This window comes from Myotis lucifugus, unplaced genomic scaffold (genome assembly GCF_000147115.1).
Source record: "Myotis lucifugus unplaced genomic scaffold, Myoluc2.0 scaffold_105, whole genome shotgun sequence".
NCBI lineage: Eukaryota > Metazoa > Chordata > Mammalia > Chiroptera > Vespertilionidae > Myotis > Myotis lucifugus.
Window position 1 is genome coordinate 85,183 of NW_005871153.1, and position 18,405 is coordinate 103,587.

At 42.1% G+C, this 18,405-nt stretch overlaps 1 long non-coding RNA gene across 1 annotated transcript; it reads left to right on the top strand.

The window, feature by feature from the left end:
- The first annotated feature begins 13,131 nt into the window (after positions 1-13,131).
- LOC111826829 lies at positions 13,132-13,957 on the top strand. The gene is made up of 2 exons (XR_002830259.1): positions 13,132-13,290; positions 13,646-13,957. It is a non-coding gene; the product is annotated as an uncharacterized LOC111826829 (long non-coding RNA).
- Positions 13,958-18,405: the final 4,448 nt, after the last annotated feature.

Below are 18,405 nucleotides of genomic sequence, written 5' to 3' on the forward strand. Positions count from 1 at the left end.
GAGATTTGGTCATTCATTCATTCATTCATTTATTCAGTAAACACTGTTAGAGTATTTACTCTATGGAAGCTTCCCCAGGACATTTCAAAAGGGACAGCTTTAAAGGAGAGGGAAGAACAAGAGAGAAGACTGACAGACCAGTTATGCCAGGGGCAGGACCAGGTTTATGATTTCAGTTTTCTTAATGAACAAGGTGGAGCCACCTGATTAGTGAGGCTGGAGAAGATCTAGGGGCTGAGCAATGAAAAGCACTAGAAGGGGTGGCGCCAAAAGGCAGGTCTGACAAGTTGTGACTGGTGAGCAAGTAAAGCAATTGGGTCAGAGAAGGGAAATGCTGAGTTAAAGAGATCTCAGAAGTTTAGCAAGTCCTGGTGGTGATAACATCAAGCATCTGAACTTTCCAGACCAAGACTGATGGAGAAGACAATCCATAAAACCAAGAAGTTAGGAGTCGAGATTAAGGAGCCTGGAGGAGCAATAGCTCAGATATTGAAAGATCCTGGGAACATTGATGGGGGCAAAGAGAAGAAAATCAGCCAGATCCTAAAGTAATTTGGGTAGGTATAAAATGCTTACTATGGTTTTGGGCAACGGCATCAATAATTTGAAGAAGGAAATATAGAGGGATGAAATTAATAGATCTTTAGCCCTGGTGGTGCGGCTCGATTCCCCATCAAGGTGTATGCCTAGGTTGTCAGTTGCATCCCAATTGGGGTGCTTACAGGAGACACTGATCAATGTTTCTCACATCAATATTTCTCCCTCCCGCTCCCACTTCAGACAGGGAAAGAAACATTGATGTGGGAGAGAAACCTTAATATGAGAGAGACACATTGATTGGTTGCCTCCTGCAATCGAAACCAAAGTACATGCCCTTGACTGGAATTGAACCCAAGACCCTTCGGTCCCCAGGCCAGTGCTCTAACCACTGAGAAAACCAGCTAGGGCAGAAAAAAGTTCTTATATGTTCCACCAAAAGAAGAAAAACAAAAACAAAGCAAAACAACTAACAAAATTGGTAGTACATGTTGAAGACGGACAGGATAGTCTTTAAATTGAATGACTGCTCCTTATTCCCAACCTCAATATGACCATCCTGATGTAGGAACTTTCAGTTTCTGGTAGGAACTATTGGGTTAACAAATTCTATTAGGGTTGCCTTCTTGACCTTGACCTTCTTGATAGTAGCCTTATGTACTTAGGAGAGCAAAACTACCACCTGCCTCAACACTTATAAGAAAAGTTTAGCCAGAGCCAGGCATCTGTCATCACTACTGTTAAATATTCATTGATGTCATTGTCCCTCTTTCCTGTTATTACACTGGCTACTACATAATTTTCACATATTTGGTGAGATGCATTCTCTACTGACAAGAAACGTAGAGGTATCCATTATGTGTGATAATCATAGAAATAGAATGGATAATTAAAATCTTAATGTAACCCTCAAAGTTTATTTTATCCAAGTCTTTTCATCTCTTCCTTCACTTTATCTCTTTCCCCTCCACTCTACACCAACACTCTCATCCTGAAATTAGAGTTATCAACTAGTAACAAAATAAGATTTATGTTTTTGCTCTCTCACATCCACTGTTAACCACTTGCGAAGTACTAACACACTCCAAAACAGGTAAAGACTGACAGGACAAATATACATAAATTTTATGTAAAACATATATCTATATAGTTTTTATATAGATATATAAACTTGTGTTAAGGAAAATTATCTAAAACTTACAAATAAGGGAAAAGATGAGGGCCACATGTCTTTTCAACATTATATTGCAGCATTATTTAAAAATTTTCACAAGGATTATTTAATTTTCTAGGACAGTGTATTTGTGTTTGACTTTGTTGTTTACTGTTTGATTGGAGCCCAGACACTGTGTATTTAGTTCCATGTTAATTTGAAAATTGTTGTCAGTAGAGAAGATAACCTGTAGGTTTATTTGCCTATAAGACATTAACCACTTTTTAAAAATATATTTTTATTGATTTCAGAGAGGAAGGAAGGAGAGAGAGATAGAAACATCAATGATGAGAGAGAATCATTGATTGGCTGCCTCCTGCACGCCCCACTGGGGACCAAGACCGCAACCCTGGCATGTGCCCTTGACCAGAATGGAACCCGGGACCTGTCAGTCTGCAGGCCGACGCTCTATCCACCAAGCCAAACCAGCTAGGGCAGACATTAACTACTTTTTGAACCAGTGTTCATCATTTTATTGATACTTCATTGATGAGTTAATAAGTCTTAGATATGTATTCATTTTACATTGGTATGAAAATTATGTTTTTTAAATTTTGAGAATTAAACTTTGATACCTGATAGCCCTGATAAAATAATTAATATATTTTTTAGATTTGGGGGCATGCTTTTGATATAATGGGCTGGCATATTTTAAACTTTTAACCTTTGACATTTTCACCTAGGAGAGGAGTTGGGAACAGGAAGCCAGAAAGAACGGAAAGCTTGAGGCAAAAGAGAAAGAGGCCAAGTTGAGAAGTTAGACAAATAAAGGACAATTGCCATATGAGGGGCCACTCTCCCCGTTTGGGTCACAGCTGGCCCAAGCAAGCAAGCTGTGTCACTATCTTCTGATAAGCCTTTGGGAAGGTCCACCCTGGCACTGCCAAGTTAACCACGAGGACTCCAGAATAAGAGGGCTGGGGAAGCAAACTAGTTGGGAGGGTTGGGGCTAAGGGTAGTAGCTAGGAACATTGTCTGGAATATGCAGATGCAAATGCATTGTGCATCTTAAAGTCCCTCCCAGCCTACTCCATTACCTGCAGCCATAGTATGATCTTAAGGGAATGAGGATGTACAACTATTGCTACTAAAATTAAATTAAAAAGGAAAAAAAAAACACTACCATCAGAGGGCAGTATTTGTATTTTTAATTTATCAAAAGGTAGCTCTGGCTCAGCACTAAAAGGATGTTAGTAATATTTTCTTAAAATTTAAACAATGTGCCTGCATCCACATCCAGGTGAGTGCTGGGGTAAACCTGGCTCAGCCTTGACATTTTTTAAAAATAATCTTTTAAAAATGGTAGGTCTTTTGTGTCATACTTAGATTCATTCATTTCAAGCACTTACTTTGTGCCAAGCACTATTCTAGGTAATAGGAATACAGAGAACAAGACAGGATCCCGCTTTCATGGAGCTCACATTTCAGTGTGGAGAAATAAGTAAATAAGGAAAATATTATATGATCATACATGCTGTGCAGATAAATTTAAGTGGAGTGATACGGGGTAAATCCTTCACTTCAGCATCATTCCCTCCTGTAGAATCTAAAAAGGAAGACAAGAAAAACATTCTATCAGCCTGACAAAGCCACAAATGCAAATTCCAAGATCATGTAACTAAGACACCTGATATATGTTATCAGTCTTTTAGATGTACAGAAGTAACACTAAAATTCAAAGTCACTATTGAATTTATACCCCATTGAAGAACAGCTAAAGATCTTATGATATATTTTAAATTTTTTATTTTTCAATTACAGTTTACATTCAATATTATTTTGTGTTAATTTCAGGCGTACAGCATAGTGGTTAGACAATTTATAATATTTTGAGTGACTGGACTAAAACCGACAGGATGAAATATAAAGAAGATAAAAGTAAAGTCCAACACTTACATTAAGAAGTGTCAACTGCAGGAGCACAGGATAGAAAAGAATTCACTTCATAATGGCCCTGGTCAGGTAGTTCAGTTAGAGTTAGAGCATCCTCTCAATATACCAAGGTTGTAGTTTGATCCCAGGGCACATACAAGCATTAACCAATGAATGCATGAATACATGTACACCAAATCCATTTCTCTCTCTCTCTCTCTCTCTCTCTCTCTCTCTCTCTCTCCCTCCCTCCCTCCCTCCCTTCCTCTCTCACTCCCTTCCTCTCTTAAATCCATTTTTTAAAAAAGGAGTCATGCCCTAACCGGTTTGGCTCAGTGGATAGAGCGTCAGCTGCGGACTCAAGGGTCCCAGGTTCAATTCCGGTCAAGGGAATGTACCTTGGTTGCAGGCACATCCCCAGTAGTGAGTCTGCAGGAGGCAGCTGATCAATGTTTCTCTCTCATTGATGTTTCTAACTCTCTATCCCTCTCCCTTCCTCTCTGTAAAAAATCAATAAAGTATTTTTTTTTAAAAAGGAGTCACTTCATAGCAATTAATGTGAAACAGAGGGTTTAATGGACAGTAAATTCACTATAAACAGACTGCAGAGTGGCTGCCAAGGAAGCTAATGTAATTCTGCGCTGCACTAATTGAGCATTTAATGTCCAGATCAAGAGAAGGAATGGCCCATTGTACGCTGCCTTGGCCAGAACCTGTCTGGAGCCAGGGTCTCTTTCAGGAACCTAACTTTAAAAGGGACATTGACAAACGAGTGTGTCCAGCAGAGAGTGACCATGTCACACGAGAATCTATTGGAAGACGTGAAGAGGTTTTTGCCTGGAAAAGAGAAGATTGCTCTTAATGAATATTTATGTAAAGACTTTTCATGTAGAACAATGTAACAGTACTTTTGGGGGGGCGGCGAAACTAGGCACAGTGGGTGGAACTTCAGGGAGCAACTCTCAGTCAATAAAAGGAAGAACCTTCTGAGGATCAAAGTTTCCAGAAACAGGAAAGATGACTTTGTGAAGATCTGGCTGTCCCAGAAAGCAGTCTGGCAAGGCACTCCACGAAAGGTTGATCAGATCAGTGTTTTTCAAATTGCTTTCTATGGAGGGGTATCCCAGGGAGCCAGGGTGGGTCTAGGTGGGGAATGGTCGTTGTTCCAGAGGGTAGAAAGGAGGGAGACTAAGGAGGAACTGAACCCCCCATTTAACCATAGCAGGTCAGTTCTTAGTTTTTAATTTTTCTCTTTCTTGGGGTTCCACTAGAAATATTTAAGGCCTCTGTTACTAAAATCAAATATTTAAAACCATTGGAGATGATGACTTTCTCACCAACTCATGTGGTGACACACCTCCTCACTCTGGAGCACAGGCAAGAAAAGTCCTAGCTTTGTCTGAGCTCAATCACCTCTGAAGCTATCGAAATGGTCCCCTCCTTTCCCTTAAAAAAAAAAAAATCAGCCTCAATCTTTTGGTTAAGTAGCTCTTGAATGCGTAAGGCCTGACAATTTGGTGGATACATAGCACTGACCTTTAAGCCTTTCCTCACATGCACCCTTCCTCCTGTTCTGCCTCCTCCATCACTCTCCACCTCTGACAGACAAGGCTTGCTCCTCAACCCAAGGGGAGAGAAGTTTCAGTCAGAACTCTAGCCCTGGACATCTATACTTCTCCTGCTGCAGTGGGCCCTCCAGGAGACACTTGACCACTATAGGCCACTGAAGGGGAGCTCACCAGATAGGAGGATCCCTTCCTGCTCGCTAGGATTTCCCAGCTACCCAACGCATGAGCTCCCTCCTCCCTACTCAGAACCTCATTACTACTATTTATTTATACCAGGACTTCTCAAGCCAGGCTTATGGTTTTAGTTGCCATAAAAAGGTGAGCAGCTTTTTAAAAGTATAAACTTAGTTTAAAAAAAAAAGTATAGACTCAGTTACTCCTCAGATCTCCTGAATCAGAATCTCCCAGGGAGGGATCTAGAAACCTGTTTTGTGACAAACTTCCCCAAGGGACCCCATTTGGGAACCTCTGGTCTATACTATCACTTTAACATTGAGCCCACTTATCTTGTATAATTACTGTTTCCCCTTTTCCCTCAAAGTGAAGGGCCCTGTGTCACTTGGACTTGTGCCTCCATTTCCCATCAAGTCCAGATTGTAGCAGCTGACAATGAAATAAAGCATGAGTAACACCTGGAGTCCTCTTTACTTCCTTTATATCACCTGAGACTTTAAAAATAGCCTATCTAATAAAGCGGTAATATGCAAATCGACCATCACTCCAAAACACAAAGATGGCCGCCCCCATGTGGACACAAGATGGCTGACAGGGGAGGGCAGTTGTAGGCGATAAGGCCATCAGGGGAGGGCAGGGGAGGGGCCCCAGCTCTGCAAGAAAGGTCAGATGGAAGGTATCAGGCCTGCAGGGTATGACAGTTGGGGGCGACCAGGCCTGCAGGGGAGGGCAGTTGGGGGGGACAAGGCCTGCAGGGGAGGGCAGTTGAGTGGGACCAGGCCTGCAGGGGAGGGCAGTTGGGGGGCCCAGGCCTGCAAGGGAGGGGCAGTTGGGGGGGACCAGGCCTACAGGGGAGGGCATTTGGGGGTGACCCGGCCTGTAGGGGAGGGCAGTTGGTGGTTACCTGGCCTGCGGGGGAGGGCAGTTAGGGATGACCAGGCCTGCGGGGGAGGGCAGTTAGTGGTGACCAGTCCAGCAGGGGAGGGCAGTTAGGGGCAATTGGGCTGGCAGGGGAGCAGTCAGGTGTCGATCATGCTGGCAGGGGAGTGGTTAGTGGGTGATCAGGCTGGCAGGCAGAAGCAGTTATGGGCAATCAGGCAGGCAGGCAGGTGAGCGGTTGGGAGCCAGCATTCCTGGAATGTGAGAGGGGTCCCAGATAGGAGAGGGTGCAGGCTGGGCTGAGGGACACACAACCCCCCCACCGTGCATGAATTTTGTGCACTGGGCCTTTAATAAATACATATTTTTTATTAATTTCAGAGAGGAAAGGAAAGGGAGAGAGAAATAAAAACATCAATGATGAGAGAGAATCATTAATTGGCTCCCTCCTGCATGCACCCTATTAAGAATCGAGCCCGAAACCCAGATATATGCCCTGACAGAGAATCAAACTGTGACTTTCTGGTTCATGGGTCAGAACTCAACCACTGAGCCACACCGGCCAGGTGGAAAGAGCATTTCTGAAATGGAACTGTACCAGAGAGCCGCCCAAGTCAGAAGGGGCTGACTCTCCCCCCTCAGCTCTTGTCACACTCACCAGAAGGAATTCAGATGAGTGACAGAAAGCAGTATTGAAGCAAAGCAAGTGAATTTATTAAAAATACACTTGGCATAAAGCACAAACGGGCAACTCAGCTAGTCTGAGTGCCTCACCTGGTGGGGGTTCAAGGGTTTTATACTTTTCTCCCTATAGATTTCAAGGTTCCCTATAAGATAGACTAGATTTCAGGGTTCCCTTTTTACATTGTTGTGGCTTTTCCCAGAATTTATGAGGGCATCTGCCAATATTATCTTGGCAAGTCTCAAAACTGCTGACTTCTTTGTTCAGTGGGTGAGATAAACTCTTCCTTTTTTCCCCTTCCCTTCCCTTTCTCCTGCCCTAGCAGCTATTTGTCCTGGCTAACATTCCCCCCTCAAGTGATACCATCCAAATGCTTCTGGGGTTTTTGTTATTTATCCCCCAGACTTCATCTGTCCTTGGGTTCAGCTGGCACAAATGGCATTAATTGGGTCTTTGTTCTCTATTTTCTCAGACCAAGGTGATTTAAGCTATGTATTCTCTGTTTAGGGAGGAGAGCTATAAACCATTTTTCTCAAGTGTCCTTGGTTGGGGCAGATAAGGTCTTGTGATTTACAAGCTGGCTGCAAGCTGCCCAAACTGTTTGGCCTTGTTTAATTTTCTTGTCTCTGTTTCTCCATTCCACTTGCCCAGGAATTTTCCTAGTTTCTTACTATCCTGCCACAGAATCATATTGCCAGTGACCCCTGACAACAGGACCATATATTGGAATCACCTGAGGAAACAGACTCACCCTGGAACACATATGTCTTCAATGAGGTGGTGAAGTATGTCAAGGGAAAGCATCCCATCTGTTGCCAGAACTATTGTAACTTATTAAGTACAAGTCAACCTCACTGGAGGCAAAGTGATGCTGATTTTGCCACATCAGGTGATTTAGCGGCTCCTCTAGAGCCACAGGGGCAGTGCTGTGTGGGCCAGGCAGCGTGGGCCTCTGCTCCGAAGGCCCAGGATAGATAATTCCACTTCTTCTTTCTGTGGAAAAAGCCCCAACCCCTGCAGGGTGTGGCAAGAGCCGACCTGAGGAAGAAGCTTTGCTCAATAGGAAATGAGCAATAAGGATGAAATGAGGAAGCCTCTAGGCTTCAGCTTGATGGTTTTGAATTACAAAATAAAAAGAATGTGTAAAAAGTGAACACAATAGTGGAAAATTGGAAACAACCCAGATATCTATCAATGTAAGAAACATCCAAACCTGAAGAGCATTTTTATGAGTTTGTTTGAGCCAAAATGATAACTTATGCCGGGAGCAAGATTGAAATGCTCCAGGGAATAACAGTTTTGCATCTTATTTTATGCATTTGAAATTAAGAAAGAAACATGGAGGTGGGAGAAAGCAAGGCAGGGACTGGATTACAGGATAGTTAACAAGATTATATGCTTTCTTGAGGATGGTTGCAATTTATTTCAAAGGTGCACTAGCCTAGTTGCATAAAAACAATGGGCAGGGCTTGCTTAAGGTAAAGATAAACCTTTTACTAAAGAAGTTATAGTCCTGGGGTGTGAGTACCCGCCACGACCTGCCCAGTTAGGAATTTATGATCAGATCACCCTATGAGGTTACTTTCCAAAGAACTCCTTTTTTTGGTTCCTATATCCATCAAAAAGACATTTGTTAAATTGTGGAGTGTTCGTGCTGTGGCATATTGTGATACGCATAAGAAAAAGGAGGTAGACTTAGTGACCTGGAAATATCTCCTAGATACATGGTTAAGTGAGAAAAACAAGTTGCCAACTAGTAAGTATATTACAATTCATGATTTAAAATGTTAGTAAAACTCTTGAAGGATGATCACAAAGTAACTTGCCAGTGGAGAGGGAAATGAGGTTAAAGTGAGAGGGGAGGAGCTTAAGTGGGATATTTTTAAATTAAAAAAAATAAAGTTCTGAATGATCTGAAGTTTTAACATGTAATTGTAATAAGTCCTAACTAATTTCCAGACACTGTTCTAAGTGTTTCAGACCTACTAACCTACTTAATACTCTCAATAAACCTATGGAAGTAGTTATCATTAATTTTCCCCATTTTATAGCCAAAGAAACTGAAGCACAGAGAACACACAGGTAATAAATGGAAGAGCTGAGATTTGAACCGAGGTCACCTGGCTCCAGAATTTGTGCACTAAACCTCCTCACTATTATGGATTATGTCTCTCAGTGAACTATGTTGGTCCATTGGATGTTAACTGTAAATGTAATATGGTCCCAATTAAAAAAACAAACTATATGGGGTGGGGGAGTGGAATTTAGGTCTCTAACGCTATCTCTTTAAAACATTGATCCAAAGATTCACTCTGAATTCCAGCTCAGATGAAATCATTTAGGAGTGAAAAAAGTTGTTTCAAAACACCAAGTCTTGCTTCTCTCTCCTATCCAAACTGCTGGTTAACATTTCTTGAATAAAGGCCAAATGCTTTTACCATGGAAATAGAGATATGGTTTAATAGGCAAATATCTCTCTGATTTAATACTACCAAGGTTTAAAGAGCAATTATATACAAAGAGCAAATTATGATATGGGATGGGAGAAGACAGGCAGGAAGGAGAGAGCCTGAGAGCACTTAGAGAGTTCACATGGGGAGGGTGGAGGCAGCAGATTATCATACACCTGTCATATTATCATGTACATATCCTATTAATAGCTATTTTAATAACACAGCTTCACAGTGATTCAAGCCTTGGCTTTTATAAGCTCTTTCTCATGTATTTTACACCTTTGATCCTTCCTTGAAGCTAGAGAATATTGATATACCCATTTTACAGATAAGGAAATCAAGGCTCCAGGAGATTGTAAGGTAGTAAATTACCAAGTTGGAGCTGGAACCCCAAATTCCTAATTCTCTTTCCAGGACCCTTGAATCACACCCAGATACCTCAGGCACAACACAGCCCTACCCAGGGTTAGGCCCAGGTCAGCATCAGTGGAAGAAAGTGGAGCAGATGAAAGACCCAGATGTTAAGGGTAGTGATGGGGTCCCGGCCAAGACCCACTGACGGGTGTCCAGGTGCAATGACAGAGCAGGAGCCCTGGTCAACCAAAGGGCAACACGATGCCAAGGCCAGCCGCAGGTTGGGGGAAAGGCCCACCACGTCAGCCAAAGAGGAAGGAGAGTTGATTTGGCATCTATATGCGATGACTTCGCTCCCACCCCACCCACATTTCTAGGATCTTCCTCCTACTCCTTTCTCTCTTCGCTCCTCTATCCCACTCCTACTCTCATTTACAGTCATAACAAGCAGGAAAATACATACTATTCCCTTGAGTATAATAAAAAGCCCTACTAATTCTTTGAACTTCTTTCGGTTTTATCACCTAATTAGGATAGGTGAAGTTCCATAACTCAATCACTTCACTCCTTAATTAATTCCCATTAATCTCTTTACTGCTTCATTCAGTCTTAAACTCCTTTCATATTCGCTCTCCCTGCTAGTGCTACAGCAGCTTTAGGTATCAAATGACCTCCAGATGGATATTGTATACCTCCCACAACTTTGTGTCACATCTGCTAAAAAGGTGTCATGCCAATGACACAAAGACATGGATAGGCTCCACAAATCCATGTGACCTGGAGGAAAAGTATAAATGAGAACAAACATGCTTCAATTCCTCTGGGTTAGCTGATGACTCCTGACATTTCCTGCAGTGTGTTTGGACTGATGATAGTAGTGGGTGGGAAAAGGCACTAAGGAGGCAAGAATATTAACAGTTAAAAAGCTAGTGTGCATTCCAAGGAAGGCATCTCATGATTTTTGTTTCCATATTTTATTTTTGTTCTTACCACTGCCCACATAATTCTAAAAATCACCACCAGGGGGCAGGAGTAGGCCAACGTCGGATGTTTGAACCTGCTGGGTTTGGATTTCCTTTGGGAGAATTTCCTTACAGAGCAATTACTGTTCCTATTATACAGATTAAGAAACTAAGGCAGAGTGAAGTAAACAGGCTGCTTAGCATCATATGAGTGGCAGAAGTAGGATTGGAACACTGGTTTTGGTAATCCATTTGGCAGGCCCATTTGGCAGGCTCTTTTAGAAATTACCTAAGTTTGTAGCTATGATTTCCACATTTTTTTCAATGTTAATAGTCCCCCCCCATTTTTAAATGTTTAAAAAATTCTTTATTGTTTAAAGTATTACATATAGTATTACATACGTCTCCTTTTTCCCCATTGACCTCTCCCTGGCCACCCCCACCCCCCCTTTACATGCCCTCACCCCCCTAGTGTCTGTGTCCATTGGTTATGTTTATATGCATGCACACAAGTTCATTGGTTAATCTATTACCCCCACTCCCACCCCCGCCTTCCCTCTGAAGTTTGATGCTCTGTTCGATGCTTCTATGTCTCTGGCTCTATTTTTGTTCATCAGTTTATGTTGTTCATTAAATTCCACAAATGAGTGAGATCTTTTAATATTTATCTTTCTCCGACTGGCTTATTTCGCTTAGCATAATGCTCTCTATGTCCATCCATGCTCTTGCAAATGGTAAGAGGTCTTTCTCTTTTGCAGCAGCATAGTATTCCATTGTGTAGATGTACCTCCATTTTTGTTTTGTTTTGTTTTTTATTGATTTCAGAGAGGAAGGGGGGGAGAGAGAGAGAGAGAGAGAGAGAGAGAGAAACATCAATGATGAGAGAGAATCATTGACTGACTGCCTCCTGCACGCCCCACACTGGGATTCAAGCCTGCAACCCAGGCATGTGCCCTTGACTGGAATTGAACCCAGGACACTTCAGTCCATTCAGTCCACAGGCTGACGCTCTATCCACTGAGCCAAATCAGCTATGGCTGAATTGTACATTTTAAATTGATATACTTTGCTGCACTTTGATAAACTAAAAACTTCCTAGCAAGACTGGTCAAGAGGAAAAAACACAAATTTTCAATATAAGGAATGAAAACAAGAATATCTCTGCAGATTCTACAACATTAAAAAGATAGTAAGATGATATAACTATCTTTGTGCAATAGATTTAACAATTAAGAAAACAACATTGCTACATTAGTATTGACTAAACTCCAGACTTTACTCATATTTCATCAGATTCTTTTCATTAGTGACCTTTATCTGTCCCAGGATCCAGCCCAGGGTCCTACACTGTGTTTAGGTATTAGTCTTTCCTTATTTTTCATGACAGATATTTGTAGAATGTCCCTCAAATTGGGTTTGTCTTAGGTTTTTCTAATTATTAGAGTGGGATATGGGCTTTTAGAAAGAATACCACAGAGGTGATATGCCCATCACATCATATTAGGGTGTATGATATCCACCCTCTGGTGATGTTAGGCTTGATCATTTGGCTAAAGTAACATCTGCCAGCTCTCTCCACTATAAAGTTGCTATTTTTCTCTCTCCATACTCTATTCTTTGAAAGTGAGCTACTAAGTTCAGCCCATACTCAAAAAGCAAGGGGGAGACAAATATCAACTGATCCCACTTGTATGTGAAATCTAATAAACAAAATAAACTGATGAACAAAATAGGTCCAGGGGCACGGATGGATTGAAAGACTGACAGATCTCAGAGGGAAGGGAGATGGGAAGAGATTAACCAAAAAACATACATGCATGTATGCATAGCCCGTGGACTCAGACAATAGTGTGGTGAAGGCCTGCAGTAGGGAAGAGGCTGAGGGGGAGGGGGGGAAGCAAAGAGGGAGAAATGGGGGACATCTGTAATACTGTCAACAATAAAAAATTAATTAATTTTTAAAAAGCAATGGAGATAAGAGGAGGCTAAGCTTACCTCCTAGAGTGGGAAGTAGCTACATGCATTATTTGGAATTATTTTGTAAGGAATATTTGTCTCTTCTTTCCCAACTATTTATTTATTTATTCAGTAATTTCTTTATGTCAATATGGATGCAGAGCAAAACAAGGAAGAATAAAGAATGAATATGAGCCCTGAACAGTTTTGCTCAGTGGCTAGAGCGATGGCTGAAGAACTGAAGGGTCTCAGGTTTGATTCGTGGTCAAGGGCAGAACCTGGACTGAAGGTTCAATCCCCACCTAGGATTGGTGTGAGCGGGAGGCAACCAATCAATGTGTCTCTTTCACGTCCATGTTTCTCTCTCTCTCTCCCTTCCCACTCCCTTCCACTCTCTCTAAAAATCAATGGGGAAAATATCCTCATTCCTTGGGTAAGAATTTAAAAAAAGAATGGACCTCTTCCTCTGTGCTACCTATAGAGGTGGCAGCCATCTCCTACTCGGCACCATGACTGCCCTCAGACCCCTCGTGAAACCCAAGATTGTCAAAAAGAGGACCAAGAAGTTCATCTGGCACCAGTCAGACCGATATGTCAAAATTAAGCGAAACTGGCAGAAACCCAGAGCATTGACAATAGGGTGCGTAGAAGATTCAAGGGCCAGATCTTTTTTTTTATTATTATTGCTTAAAGTATTACAAAGAGTATTACATATGTCTCCTTTTTTTTTTCCCCGCCCTTGACAGTCCCCTGGCCTCTCCTACCCCCCAGTGTCTTATGTCCATTGGTTATGCTTATATGCATGCATACAAGTCCTTCGGTTGATCTCTTACCACCCCCCTCCTGCCTCCCAACCCTCCCCGGCCTTCCCGCTGTACTTTGACAGTCTGTTCGAGGCAGCTCTGCCTCTGTATCTGTTTTTGTTCATAAGTTTATAATGGTCTTTATTATCCATGAATGAGTGAGTTCATGTGATATTTATCTTTCTCCGACAGCCTTATTTCACTTAGCATAATGCTCTCCAGTTCCATCCATGCTGTTGCAAATGGTAAGAATCAAGGGCCAGATCTTGATGTCCAACTTTGGTTATGGGAGCAACAAGAAAACAAAGCACATGCTGCCCAGTGGCCTTCGGAAGTTCCTGGCCCATAACAACAAGGAGCTTGAAGTGCTGCTGACGTGCAATAAATCTTACTGTGCTGAGATTGCTCACAACGTCTCCTCAAAGAACTGCAAAGCCATTGTGGAAAGAGCAGCCCAGCTGGCCATCAGAGTAACCAATCCCAATGCCAGGCTGCGCAGCGAAGGAAATGAATAGACAGATTGTGTACACATTGTATGTATGTTAATAAAATCATAAAATTCTGCAATAAATAAATAAATAAATAAAAGAATGGATATGAAAGTAAACAGGCAGTTGATTGGCACCAGGGCTCAAGTCAATTATTACTTAACTTGTTTTCTCATTTCTTTGAGATTTGGAGGCTCAGAGCCAGGACTAAGGTGTCTTTTGGATGACTAGATCTGTGAGGGATCGATGTTTTGTGTCACCCAGCTTTGGAACCAAGAAAACGGGCCATTGTGTAGATTTCTGACAAATGCATGGTTGACACAGGAACATAAACTGATTCCTCTCTCAAGAGCAAATTAAATTAAGAAAACTGAAGACACAGAAAAGAGCTTATAATACATGTGCTACCTTTTCTGTAACTGCCCAAATATAGCAAGAAGTACCTCAGCCCTGCATTAACCAGAGTAGTTCTGTACTCAGCTTTCAAGGATATGGAGGAGTGTCAAGAACAGTGGAGGGTCTGGGTGATGGAAATGGAGAAAAATAGTTTATAAGTGACAACCTATGAGAAGAAATTTAACTTTGTATGTATCCCCAGAGCTAACTAGTATCTGGCACATAGAAGGGTTTCTTTCATCAGGAAAGGTCAGAAGGGGCAGAAAGAACAAACAACTTTTATGGGAGACAGCTGCAGCAGGGAGGTTACGGGAGATGGCCGCAGCCCGGGAGAAAACTGAAAAACAAGCAACTTGATAAGAAACTAGACAGGCATTAATTCACAACGGCGCCAAGATTCCCAGAAGAATGACCCCCTTGCTCCCCCCGTTTGCTTCCCCCGTTTGCTTCCCCCGTTTGCTAGAGGGGTATATAACCTGTGCTTAAACTCTTAGTCGGGGCTGACAGCCGCTGCTCTGCTGCGTTCAGAGTAAGCTGGTAAGCCCCAACATGTTGGTAACTAAATAAACCCTTTGCCTTTTGCATGAGAAGCGTCTCTTGGTTCTTTGTGACAGCGGCTTGAGTGACAACCTATGAGAAGAAATTTAACTTTGTATGTATCCCCAGAGCTAACTAGTATCTGGCACATAGAAGGGTTTCTTTCTTTTTTAAAAAAAAATTTCTCTAGATTCCTTTTTAAAAAGTTTTTTTTATTTTTATTGATTTCAGAGAGGAAGGGAGAGAGAGAGAGATGGAGAAACATCAATGATGAGAGAGAATCATCAGTCAGCTGCCTCCTGCACACCCCCTACTGGGGATCGAGCCCACAACCCAGGCATGTGTCCTTGACTGGAATCGAACCTGGGACCCTTCAGTCCACAGGCCAATGCTTTATCCACTGAACCAAACCAGCTAGGGCTATAGAAGGGTTTCAATAAATATTTGCTGAATGAATGCTTGTCTTGGGGATCTGTGCCCATTCCCTCAGTAGAACACTGAAGGGCATGGAACAAGGAGTAAGACATGTCTGTGGATTTGGACTTGAAATGAGCTCAAAGCAAATAAATAAATATTCTTAAGTTAAACCTAAAATATCTATGATGTTGCCCTGGCCAGGGTGGCTTAACGGTTAGAGTGTCAGCCCACAGAGCAGAGGGTCTCGGGCTCAATTCCCAGTCAAGGGCACATACATACCTAGGTTGCAGGTTTGATCCCCAGCCCGTTTGGGGTATGAGCAGGAGGCAACCAATCGATATGTCTCTCTCACATCCATCTCTCTTGTCTCTTTCTTCCCCTCACCCCTCCCTTCCACTCTCTCTTAAAATCAATGGAAAAAAATATCCTCTAGTAAGGATTAACAAAAAGCAAGCAAGCAAACAAAATCTATGATGTTGAAATCATAGGGAAGACACTGAGCTGAGCTGTCATTCCCTGATTATGACATCAATTTGAGGATGTTGGGGTGGGATGATGAAGCTGTTTTGTGTGTGTGTGTGTTTTTTTGGTTGTTTTTTTAAGCTCCAGTTGACTGATACCAAGAAACCCGTGGGCAGTTCTCCAGCAGAGCACCCCTCGTCGTGCTCGGTAACTTCTAACTTTCCTCTTGCCCCATCCTCCTCAGCTGCTGTCAGTTGGTTTGTGGCAGAGGGGAATTCCAGCCCATTTTAGGGAAATTAATAGGGAGGTTCCTGGTCGGTATCCTTCAGTGGATCCTGAGACCCTGACGAGAAGGGTAGAGCTGAGACACACAGTTCTGGGAAGGTTATGAGGCCAAGAATGGGTATGAATTAACTAAAACCCTCACAGACAATAAACAAAAAAATCCATTTAAGTGTTCTCACAAATCTAGAAGCTCAAAGTTTTACACAATCTGATAAAATAGGGTAACAGGAGGTGAGGTTGCTTGACCATTACCTTTGGGCCATCAGCAAACCAGGCATCTCCATGTCACTTCATTTCTTAACTAAACTGACCTCCTACCCTTCCTACTTTAATTTTATATATTTTTAATTGATTTCAGAGAGGAAGGGAGAGGGAGAGAGATATGGAAACATCAATGATGAGAGAAAATCATTGATTAGCTGCCTCCTCCAGGCTCCCTACTGGGGATCAAGTCCACAACTCAGGTATGTGCCCTGACCGGTAATGGAACCGGCAACTTTTCAGTGTTACCGGAGGATGCCCAACTAACTGAGCCACAGGGGCAGTGCTTATTTTTAAGTAATATCTTATTTATAAATATTTACAACATTTGCCTACTTTGCACAGATAGTTGAACGGAAAGCTCCTTCGAATCATGGGATGTGAGATTTGCAAGATGCTGAAGAGATTATTCAGTTCAACCTCCTCATTTTGTAGGTGGGGAAGGCAAATGTTTGGCTTAACGGTACAGGTCGCGTTAGAAGCCAAGTGGGACTGTGACCTCAACTATAACTCCCAGTGTAAGGTTCTTCTGTTACCCTAGGGCTGCTCCCTACCTTGGGTAACCTCAGAGTGGATTCAACGGCCAGACCTAAGGCTGTCCTACCTTCCCACCTATCAAAGCTCAGGAACAGACAGTGGGAAAACTTATTAAATGGGAGGTTTTTTAAAAATCATATATGTAAAAAAGAGCAGCTTGGAACTGGGAAGAACAGGTCCCATGAAAGACGGAAATCGTTAGCCATTGAGGACTCAGAGGAGCAGGACCATTTCACCAGCAACCATCCCGCATTTGCCACAAGCCCCCAAGAGAGGCGACCTTCAATCATCTCACAGGAGGTGATGAGCGCTGTCACCCACCACCAAAAATAAAGCAGGAGCTAAAATTTAATACTGAAACCCAGTAATATGAAAACCTGGTAGTTTCGCTAGCCACTCAAACTTAAATTGTCCTCTGAGAATGAACAAACCCCATAGACATGAAAGTTCAGGCATTAGTTAATTCTTAACAAACAAGCCATGGGGCACTATCTTGGTTACCATGCAACCGAAATACAGCTCTCTAAATGGTTAAGTCATTATGACTACAAACAAAATACAAAACTAAGCAGTAAGTTCCAACATTTTGCAAGGGTGCAGAGACTTACATTTATGGGACAAAGAGATCAACATCAGAAGAGCAAGTTCCCCCAAAGAAGTAGAATTTGGTCATGAACTCACAAAAACACATCCAAGGAAAGCACCTAATAAATAAAAGAAGGGGGAGCTGAATGGGTGCAAACTGGGGAGAAGAAAGATTAAATGAACTGAAGGGGATAGCTCTAGTGATGACCCAACAGAATTCAATGCCACCAGAGGCTGAGCTTCTCACTTAAAGACGTATCAGCAAGATTCTTCCTTTGAAATCTGAGAAACATTGTATCTGTTTCCAAGATCTTAAGTGCCAAAAAGGGGATGGTATTCAAGTTAATAACTATCAAAAAGGAAAAAAAAAATCCAATTGTTAAAAGATTTCACCATGGGTCTGAATAAACTTAAAAAGCACAAGCAAAGATGTTCTGCCTGCTGGGCGGGAGGGAGAGGGAAGTGGGAGCCCTGAAACCCACAGAAAGCTGAGTAGTTGCGGGAACCCTTTCTCGTCTCGAAAACCTCAGTAAAAGTACGCAGCTAAAGGTAAATAAAGCACATTTTTTAAAAGACCGTACTTTCATTTCTTTCACACTGAGCAGGATATTCCAGGGTTCATCAATTTCTTGTTTGTGAACACATTCTTTATGCAAATGGTTCTTTCATTTTGAAATGCAGCTGTCTTTACAAATTCAAATATTTTACTTTCTTGCCCTTTTTAATCTCCCCCCCCAATTAATTTGCCCTGTGGACAATATCTCCATTGAACTAGTCCATACTTTTATACATTTTATATTTCTCCTGTTCTACTAAACTTTTATTCCCTTAATATTTACAAAATGGCGATATCTCATTCTCTATCCATTTTTGGACACTTTTTATTTTATGTGCAATTTCTCCATTTGTCTATCCTCACACACACATATCCAAACGGATTAACGTTCATGTGAAACTGGAACTTAAGTAAAGAACTGTGTCTCT